This window comes from Heptranchias perlo, chromosome 3 (assembly GCF_035084215.1).
Source record: "Heptranchias perlo isolate sHepPer1 chromosome 3, sHepPer1.hap1, whole genome shotgun sequence".
Classification (NCBI taxonomy): domain Eukaryota; kingdom Metazoa; phylum Chordata; class Chondrichthyes; order Hexanchiformes; family Hexanchidae; genus Heptranchias; species Heptranchias perlo.
The window spans coordinates 137,805,524-137,815,037 of NC_090327.1; positions in this window are offsets into that span (position 1 = coordinate 137,805,524).

Genomic DNA, 9,514 nt, shown 5'->3' on the forward strand with positions numbered 1-9,514 from the left:
TCTTTTATTCGTTCATGGGATGTGGGCATCGCTGGCGAGGCCGGCATTTATTGCCCATCCCTAATTGCCCTTGAGAAGGTGGTGGTGAGCCGCCTTCTTGAACCGCTGCAGTCCGTGGGGTGAAGGTTCTCCCACAGTGCTGTTAGGAAGGGAGTTCCAGGATTTTGACCCAGTGACGATGAAGGAACGGCGATATATTTCCAAGTCGGGATGGTGTGTGACTTGGAGTGGAACGTGCAGGTGGTGTTGTTCCCATGTGCCTGCTGCCCTTGTCCTTCTAGGTGGTAGAGGTCGCGGGTTTGGGAGGTGCTGTCGAAGAAGCCTTGGCGAGTTGCTGCAGTGCATCCTGTGGATGGTACACACTGCAGCCACAGTGCGCCGGTGGAGAAGGGAGTGAATATTTAGGGTGGTGGATGGGGTGCCAATCAAGCGGGCTGCTTTGTCCTGGATGGTGTTGAGCTTCTTGAGTGTTGTTAGAGCTGCACCCATCCAAGCAAGTGGAGAGTATTCCATCACACTCCTGACTTTTGTCTTTTAGATGGTGGAAAGGCTTTGGGGAGTCAGGAGGTGAGTCACTCGCCGCAGAATACCCAGCCTCTGACCTGCTCTTGCAGCCACAGTATTTATATGGCTGGTCCAGTTATGTTTCTGGTCAATGGTGACCCTCAGGATGTTGATGGTGGGGGATTCGGTGATGATAATACCGTTGAATGTCAAGGGGAGGTGTTTAGACTCTCCCTTGTTGGAGATGGTCATTGCCTGGCACTTGTCTGGCGCGAATGTTACTTGCCACTTATCAGCCCAAGCCTGGATGTTGTCCAGGTCTTGCTGCAAGCGGGCTCGGACTGCTTAATTATCTGAGGTGTTGCGAATGGAACTGAACACTGTGCAATCATCAGCGAACATCCCCATTTCTCACCTTATGATGGAGGGAAGGTCATTGATGAAGCAGCTGAAGATCGTTGGGACTAGGACACTGCCCTGAGGAACTCCTGCAGCAATGTCCTGGGGCAGAGATGATTGGCCTCCAACAACCACTACCATCTTCCTTTGTGCTAGGTCTGACTCCAGCCACTGGAGAGTTTTCCCCCTGATTCCCATTGACTTCAATTTTACGAGGGCTCCCTGGTGCAACACTCAGTCAAATGCTGCCTTGATGTCAAGGGCAGTCACTCTCACCTCACCTCTGGAATTCAGCTCTTTTGTCCATGTTTGGACCAAGGCTGTAATGAGGTCTGGAGCCGAGAGATCCTGGCGGAACCCAAACTGAGCATCGGTGAGCAGGTTATTGGTGAGTAAGTGCCGCTTGATAGCACTGTCGACGACACCTTCCATCACTTTGCTGATGATTGAGAGTAGACTGATGGGGCGGTAATTGGCTGGATTGGATTTTCCTGCTTTTTGTGGACAGGACATACCTGGGCAATTTTCCACATTGTCGGGTAGATGCCAGTGTTGTAGCTGTACTGGAACAGTTTGGCTAGAGGCGCAGCTAGTTCTGGAGCACAAGTCTTCAGCACTACAGCTGGGATGTTGTCGGGGCCCATAGCCTTTGCTGTATCCAGTGCACTCAGCCGTTTCTTGATATCACGTGGAGTGAATCGAATTGGCTGAAGACTGGCTTCTGTGATGATGGGGATATTGGGTGGAGGCCGAGATGGATCATCCACTCGGCACTTCTGGCTGAAGATGGTTGCAAACGCTTCAGCCTTGTCTTTTGCACTCACGTGCTGGACTCCGCCATCATTGAGGATGGGGATGTTTACAGAGCCTCCTCCTCCCGTTAGTTGTTTAATTGTCCACCACCATTCACGACTGGATGTGGCAGGACTGCAGAGCTTTGATCTGATCTGTTGGTTGTGGAATCACTTAGCTCTGTCTATAGCTTGTTGCTTCCGCTGTTTAGCATGCATGTAGTCCTGAGTTGTAGCTTCACCAGGTTGGTACCTCATTTTTAGGTACACTTGGTGCTGCTCCTGGCATGCTCTTCTACACTCCTCATTGAACCAGGGTTGATGCCCTGGTTTGTTGGTAATGGTAGAGTGAGGAATATGCCGGGCCATGAGGTTACAGATTGTGCTGGAATACAATTCTGGTGCTGCTGATGGCCCACAGCGCCTCATGGATGCCCAGTTTTGAACTGCTGGATCTGTTCTGAATCTAGCCCATTTAGCACGGTGGTAGTGCCACACAACACGTTGGATGGTGTCCTCAGTACGAAGACGGGACTTTGTCTCCACGAGGACTGTGCGGTGGTCACTCCTACCAATACTGTCATGGACAGATGCATTTGCGACAGGTAGATTGGTGAGGACGAGGTCAAGTAGGTTTTTCCCTCGTGTTGGTTCACTCACCACCTGCCGCAGGCCCAGTCTGGCAGCTGTGTCCTTCAGGACTCGGCCAGCTCGGTCAGTAGTGGTGCTACCGAGCCACTCTTGGTGATGGACATTGAAGTCCCCCACCCAGAGTACATTCTGTGCCCTTGCTACCCTCAGTGCTTCCTCCAATTGGTGCTCAACATGGAGGAGGACTGATTCATCAGCTGAAGGAGGGCGGTAAGTGGTAATCAGCAGGAGGTTTCCTTGCCCATGTTTGACCCGATGCCATGAGATTTCATGGGGGGCCAGAGTCAATGTTGAGGACTCCTAGGGCCACTCTCTCCTGACTGTATATCACTGTACCGCCACCTCTGGTGGGTCTGTCCTGCCGGTGGGACAGGACATACCCAGGGATGGTGATGGAAGAGTCTGGGACGTTGGCTGAAAGGTATGATTCTGTGAGTATGGCTGTGTCAGGCTGTTGCTTGACTAGTCTGTGGGACAGCTCTCCCAATTTTGGCACAAGTCCCCAGATGTTCGTGAGGAGGACTTTGCAGGGTCGACTGGGCATGGTTTGCCGTTGTCGTGTCTGGTGCCTAGTGGTCCGTCCGGTTTTATTCTTATTATGACTTTTTTTTAGCGAGATTGTACAACTGAGTTGCTTGCTCGGCCATTTCAGAGGGCAATTAAGAATCAACCACATTGCTGTGGGTCTGGAGTCACATCTAGGCCAGACCGGGTAAGGACGGCAGGTTTCCTTCCCTGAAGGACATTAGCGAACCAGATGGGTTTTTACGACAATCAGGTAGTTTCATGGCCACCATTACTGATACTAGTATTTAATTCCAGATTTTATTTAATTAATTGAATTTAAATTCACCAGCTGCCGTGGCGGGATTTGATCTCATGACTCCGGATTATTAGTCCAGGCCTCTGGATTACTAGCCCAGTAACATAAGCATTATGGTACCATACCCGATTATAAGCGTTGAACTGAAGCCAGTCGGAGTCAGCACCTTCAGGGGACCGAGTAAACTGGGAATGGAGGAAAAATAGTTGGAGATGATGTGATGTGTTTTGATTTCAACACAGGGAGGAGGGAGAGTGTGTGGGATGGGGATTTACAGCTTTGGGGAACAGGAGAGGAAAGGAAGTTCTACAGAAACTAGAATTGTCTGTTCTGAATTTCTATCCTGTATTCACAGTGATGACTTTTGTAAACTCCTTTTACAGAGTATTAGAAGGGAAGGATTTGCAGACGGGAAACTCAAACCAAACATCACATCAAGATCTGACAGTCACTCGATTCATCAGGACCTGAATATCATCGGCCTTTGAATGTGGAAGGAGAAAGCACCATTCACAGCGGGGAGAAACTGTCCACGGGTTCTGTCTGTGGACAAGGCTCCAGCCGACCATCAGGCCCATCGAAACACAAACGCAGTCACACCAGGGAGAAACGGTGTAAATGTGGGGACTGTGGGAAGGGATTCAGTTCCCCGTCCCAGCTGGAAACTCATCGACGCAGTCACACTGGAGAGAGGCCGTTCACCTGCTCCGTGTGTGGGAAGGGATTCACTCGGTCATCACACCTGCTGAGAGATCAGTGAGTTCACACTGGGGAGAGGCCGTTCATCTGCTTCGTGTGTGGGAAGGGATTCACTCAGTCATCCACAATGCTGAGACATCAGTGAGTTCACATGTGACTGCAGGGGCTGGATTCTGCTGTTAAATCACATCCAGGACTGAACCATGTTCATTCTGACAGTTGGGGTTTGTTTCTGCTGATGTGAATAACCCCTATAACTGGGCTGGAGTTTAATATTCTGGATAAATGTCAAATAAATCAAAGGGTGAAGGGTCAGATTCACTCTTGTCCCTGAAAGGGAAGTAAAATTACTGCTGATTGTGTTTGTTTCCAGTGGAGTTTATTTTTACTTTTGCCAAATATCTCACTCTTTAAAGGACATCCTTCAAATTCTGAAAACTACCAAAAATGGAGCTAAACTCTAAAACAATTGATAATAAATTGAATTGAAGTTGTAGATTGGGTTTGGATTTCTCTGGGAAAGAGACGGCACAGACACAATGAGGGAGCTCAGGGTCACACACCGAACATACTGCACCCCACAGGGACATCACAAACTGTCCCCACCCCGGGGCAGCTCAGGGTCACACACTGAATATACTGCACCCCACAGGGACATCACAAACTGTCCCCACCCCGGGGCAGCTCAGGGTCACACACTGAACATACTGCACCCCACAGGGACATCACAAACTGTCCCCACCCCGGGGCAGCTCAGGGTCATACACTGAATACACTGCACCCCACAGGGGCATCACAAACTGTCCCCACCCTGGGGCAGCTCAGGGTCAGACACTGAATACACTGCACACCACCTGAATACAATTAATAATAATTGATATAAATCACATGGATACAATGAACAGATTCCCTTCTCCTTAAATAAAAAAATTAAACTTTATATATACAATACAAACAACATTTCAAAAATCAAAAACTTCCATAGTCTGTACAACTTATACTACATATTATGAGCTGACCCTTCTCCAGGACTCCTAATCATTTCTTCGTACATGTATTTCTTTTAGTAAAACAATCCGACAGTTGATGGCTCGAATCCACCCATTTAATTTTAGAGATTTCCATTCTCTCCAGCATTTGTTTCAAGCCAGCAAGGTCAATCTGTAATCTTCTCACTCACATTTCTCGTAGAGTCCACATTATCCCACAATGAACAATTGTCTACATAACATTCACTGGGTATACTATCTTCAGTACTCCCATTGTACAGGATGTCACTCAAGATATTTGCCAAATCGAATCCCATATCCACTGTGTCTACAAGATCCAGTGTTTCAGCAGCCAGAGTATTTTTAACAACCCTTTTTATTTTCTTAGCTTCTCAAGCTAAAGGACAACATTTCCCATTCTCTCGCCCATAAACACAATGAAACCAGCTGCACCAGAATACCCATCAGGAAGATTAACATGTGAAGCATCGCTAAAGATAACTTGCTTCATTTTCTTTGAATCTCCTAAGGATGGGAACTTAAGTGCGTCTTTTTCTATATTTCATTTTCGTAATGTTTTATTTGCCCTTAAAACATTCTCTACTATGGGGTGTTTCACTGAAGTACTTAACTCAACACATCAAAACTAACATCTGGTCTGGTCTGGGTGCACAACCAGTTCAACTGACCAATCAAGCTTTGTAATTGCTCTGTCTCTATGATTCACCACGATGGGAGTAACTCTCTAAATAGGACTGTTGATTTAAAGTTATACCAGACCCACTCTGCTTAATATCTAAACCAATATATTTAAAAGCCCCACAGGCCTGACTCCCAATTTTAAATTCTACCCTAATTTTATTAATGATGAATTTCTCAAATTCCGCAGTACCTCCCCATAAGAAATCATCAACAGGCCTCATGAAGACGCCTGAGTTTCCGTTATGGTGCAAATAAGACATTGTGGGATCTGATTTTAGTTGAACACAACTTATTCTCAGCAAAACAGATCTCATCGAAAAATACCATATCCTGGAAACATCATTCAGGCCATGGACGCATTTGTTTAGTTTCCATAGTTTTCCTTCCATATTTGCTGCCTCTTTAGGCGGTTTCAGAAACACTTCTCTCTGAAAAGTATCGACCTGCAGAAATGCGGCTTTTACGTCAATTGACCTGCACTCCCATGAAAATATTGATAAAAGAGCCAAAATGATTTTTAAGATTACCTTTCCAGCAGTGGGAAAATCCACTCAAACATCTGGATCACCTAATTTCTCTTCAAAGCTCCTGGCCACCAACCTCACTTTAGCCTTTTATGTCCCATCTGCATGGACTTTTTCAGTACAAACCCACCGATGTGACAAAGCTGGTTGACCCTTAACTGTTACCTCAGAATAAATTCCAAATTATTTCCAACTATCTAACTCCCTTTGTTTTGCCTCTCTTTGTTGTTTATCCTCAAGTTTATTGGCAGCCACCAAACCTTGACAATCATCAGGACATCTACTTCTAGTTCTGTTATGTGATTGTTTGTGGTCTTGTTTCATTGTCTGACCTAGTCAAGCTATGTCCTCTACTTCCACTTCTGTGTCTGTTGGGACTACCACTGTGAGATCACCCTCTTTCACCTCTAGTTCACAATCGTTTTCTGATGTGAGATTCACTTCCAGAATCCCCATCACTACTTGTCGTCCGCTTTCATACCCTCCAATCTTTTACCCCATTCTGCCAATCCATGGACCTCACTGCATGGCATCACCCTGAACATTCAACCAAAATTTAAACCTACCACAGCTTTGCCTGCATGACCCAAAATTGTCATATCCCTCCATTCATTAGTCCCTTCTGGAACATATGTCACCTTATACCAACTTTGGGTAATTGTTCTGTGGATGTGATAGCTCTGTCATGTATTTCTTGATCACTGACATTATCACTGTCCAGCTCTTGATCTACCTGAGTCTGTCCCTCAGGAACCTCATCAAAAAAATCATGAACATCTAAGGTACAAGGTGCCTCGTTTACTTCTATCAACTGCTCTGAGTCCGAGAATTTATAATTAATTCCAATTAATCGTGAGGAATGAACCTTAAAAGTTTGATTGTCATGTTGGATAATTACCGTCATACCATCATGACTTATTACCTTCCCAGGGCCTTTCCATTCCCTATCACCCTCTCCTTTATTGTATACCAAATCTCCTGAATTGAACTGCTCAGATGGTCTAATATGATGTCTCAGTGCTCTACGGGTTTTCTCTGATACCTCAGCCAAAATTTTCTGCCCCATGCTATCAATCACAGCATGATTCCTTTCACAAAGACCATTGCTAAAAGGGCTCTCAGCTGATGTATTCATGACAATTATATTCATATTCTCACACGTATCTCTGAACTCTGCGGTAACGAATTCACCTCCATTATTGGTCCCAAGTCCAGTCCCTATCCATTTTTCCATAATTTTATCTAGAATAACCTTCTTCTCCTTACTATATATTAGTGTAGAAATACTAAATCTCATAGCCAGGTCAATAAAATGTAAGATGAAAACATTTCTGTCTTTGTCCCATACCTTTAGATCCATGGCAACTATCTCCTTAAAGTCATGTGTTAATGGAACACTTACAAAGGGACGTAGGGGCGTCCGTCTATACTTCTTACAGATTTTAAATGTTGACAAATAGGGTGGGCAAATTATCGATGTAACTTTAAGACAATTTTTTTTTCTCTTATCCTTATCACTTGATGCCATTAATACTTGTCTAACATGCTGATGAGAAATATCAGGTTTTATTAAGGGGATACAATAATGCCCTGATGCCCTGACTGGGTAAACTGCAAATCAGCTGATTTCCCAAAAATGATTGCCTCATCGTGTTCCATGTCAAGTTTCACTTTTGCCTTTTTCATGGACGGTTTACCCAAAAGCATTGGTATCTCACTGAAGACTACATCTGTCCTTATAAAATGGCTTACCCCAGCTATCTTTCATGGAATTACCACTCTCTTGAGTGACCTCAAGGTGTTGTCATCTCCAAACCTAAAACATGTAGATTGTTTATATTCCTTAACCTTGTGTTGATCCTCACTACTTAGTTAATCAAGATAACATTTTAACCAATCTACACCGCATACAGTTGAAACACTTGCACTATCTAACACTGCACAATTAAAGGAATCCGCGACTAATACATTCATCACAGGATTAAAACTCCTTGTGACCAGTATAAGCTGCTCACATTCATCATTATCTTCATTCTCCTCAGAATTACTTTCTTCATGCGTCATTTCAAAGACCCTGCATCTTTGCTTTGGACAATTCGCCTCATAATGATACTTAGAGTAAAACATCTACTGATTTTTCCTTGGGCATTCCTGGAATTCATTTGCCTGTTGTTACTGCCCCAATTTTATCTTCTGTTGATATAATTGGATTTTCTGTACCTGCTTTCATCACCAATCTGACTGTCTTTAATCCTTTCTTCATATTGTGGCTACAAGAGCAGGTCAGAGGCTGGGTATTCTGCGGCGAGTGACTCACCTCCTGACTCCCCAAAGCCTTTCCACCATCTACAAGGCACAAGTCAGGAGTGTGATGGAATACTCTCCACTTGCCTGGATGAGTGCAGCTCCAACAACACTCAAGAAACTCGACACCATCCAGGGCAAAGCAGCCCGTTTGATTGGCACCCCATCCACCACCCTAAACATTCACTCCCTTCACCACCAGCGCACCGTGGCTGCAGTGAGTACCATCCACAGGATGCACTGTAGCAACTCGCCACGGCTTCTTCGACAGCACCTCCCAAACCCTCGACCTCTACCATCTAGAAGAACAAGGGCAGCAGGCACATGGGAACAACACCACCTGCACGTTCCCCTCCAAGTCACACACCATTCTGACTTGGAAATATATCGCCGTTCCTTCATCGTCGCTGGATCAAAATCCTGGGAACTCCCTTCCTAACATCACTGTGGGAGAACCTTCACCACACGGACTGCATCGGTTCAAGAAGGCGGCTCACCACCACCTTCTCAAGGGCAATTAGGGATGGACAATAAATGCTGGCCTTGCTAGTGATATCCACATCCCAGGAACGAATAAAAAAAAATATTGACGCCTGCGTCTGGTCTCTTGAAAATTTTGAAACCTGGATTAGTGCCTACGTTCAGTATCAGGAACATTTCGAAACCTGGTAATCATCGAATCTTCCATTCTTTGCATCACAGCGGAAGGCCCCATTTATTCCATGAAGGCTTAAAGGAATGATTGTTTCCCCAGGAATTTCTTTAAGGCAGCAGACATTTGATCCAACAGAGTCTCCTTTTCTGGGAACTGGATGCCAGTTAGGACCAGTTGCCTGTCCATATGAAAAACCTTAGCACAATCTAGTAATTTAAAGGCTAGTACCGAACCAGGGATTCCCAATTTCAATTTTGTCAACCTTTTGTACAATTTGTTAAAGTCCATGAAATACTCTTCCATTGAATGGCCGTCCATTTTCCGAAATCTATCAAATGCTGACCAGGCTTCATAGGCACGTAACAGGTTATCTTTCTTGTAGATTTAATCCAGAAATTCTATTAGAAAGGTAAAACCTTCATCATTATCCAAAAGATCTGTAGTCATCTCAGAAAATACCTTACTTCTGATTT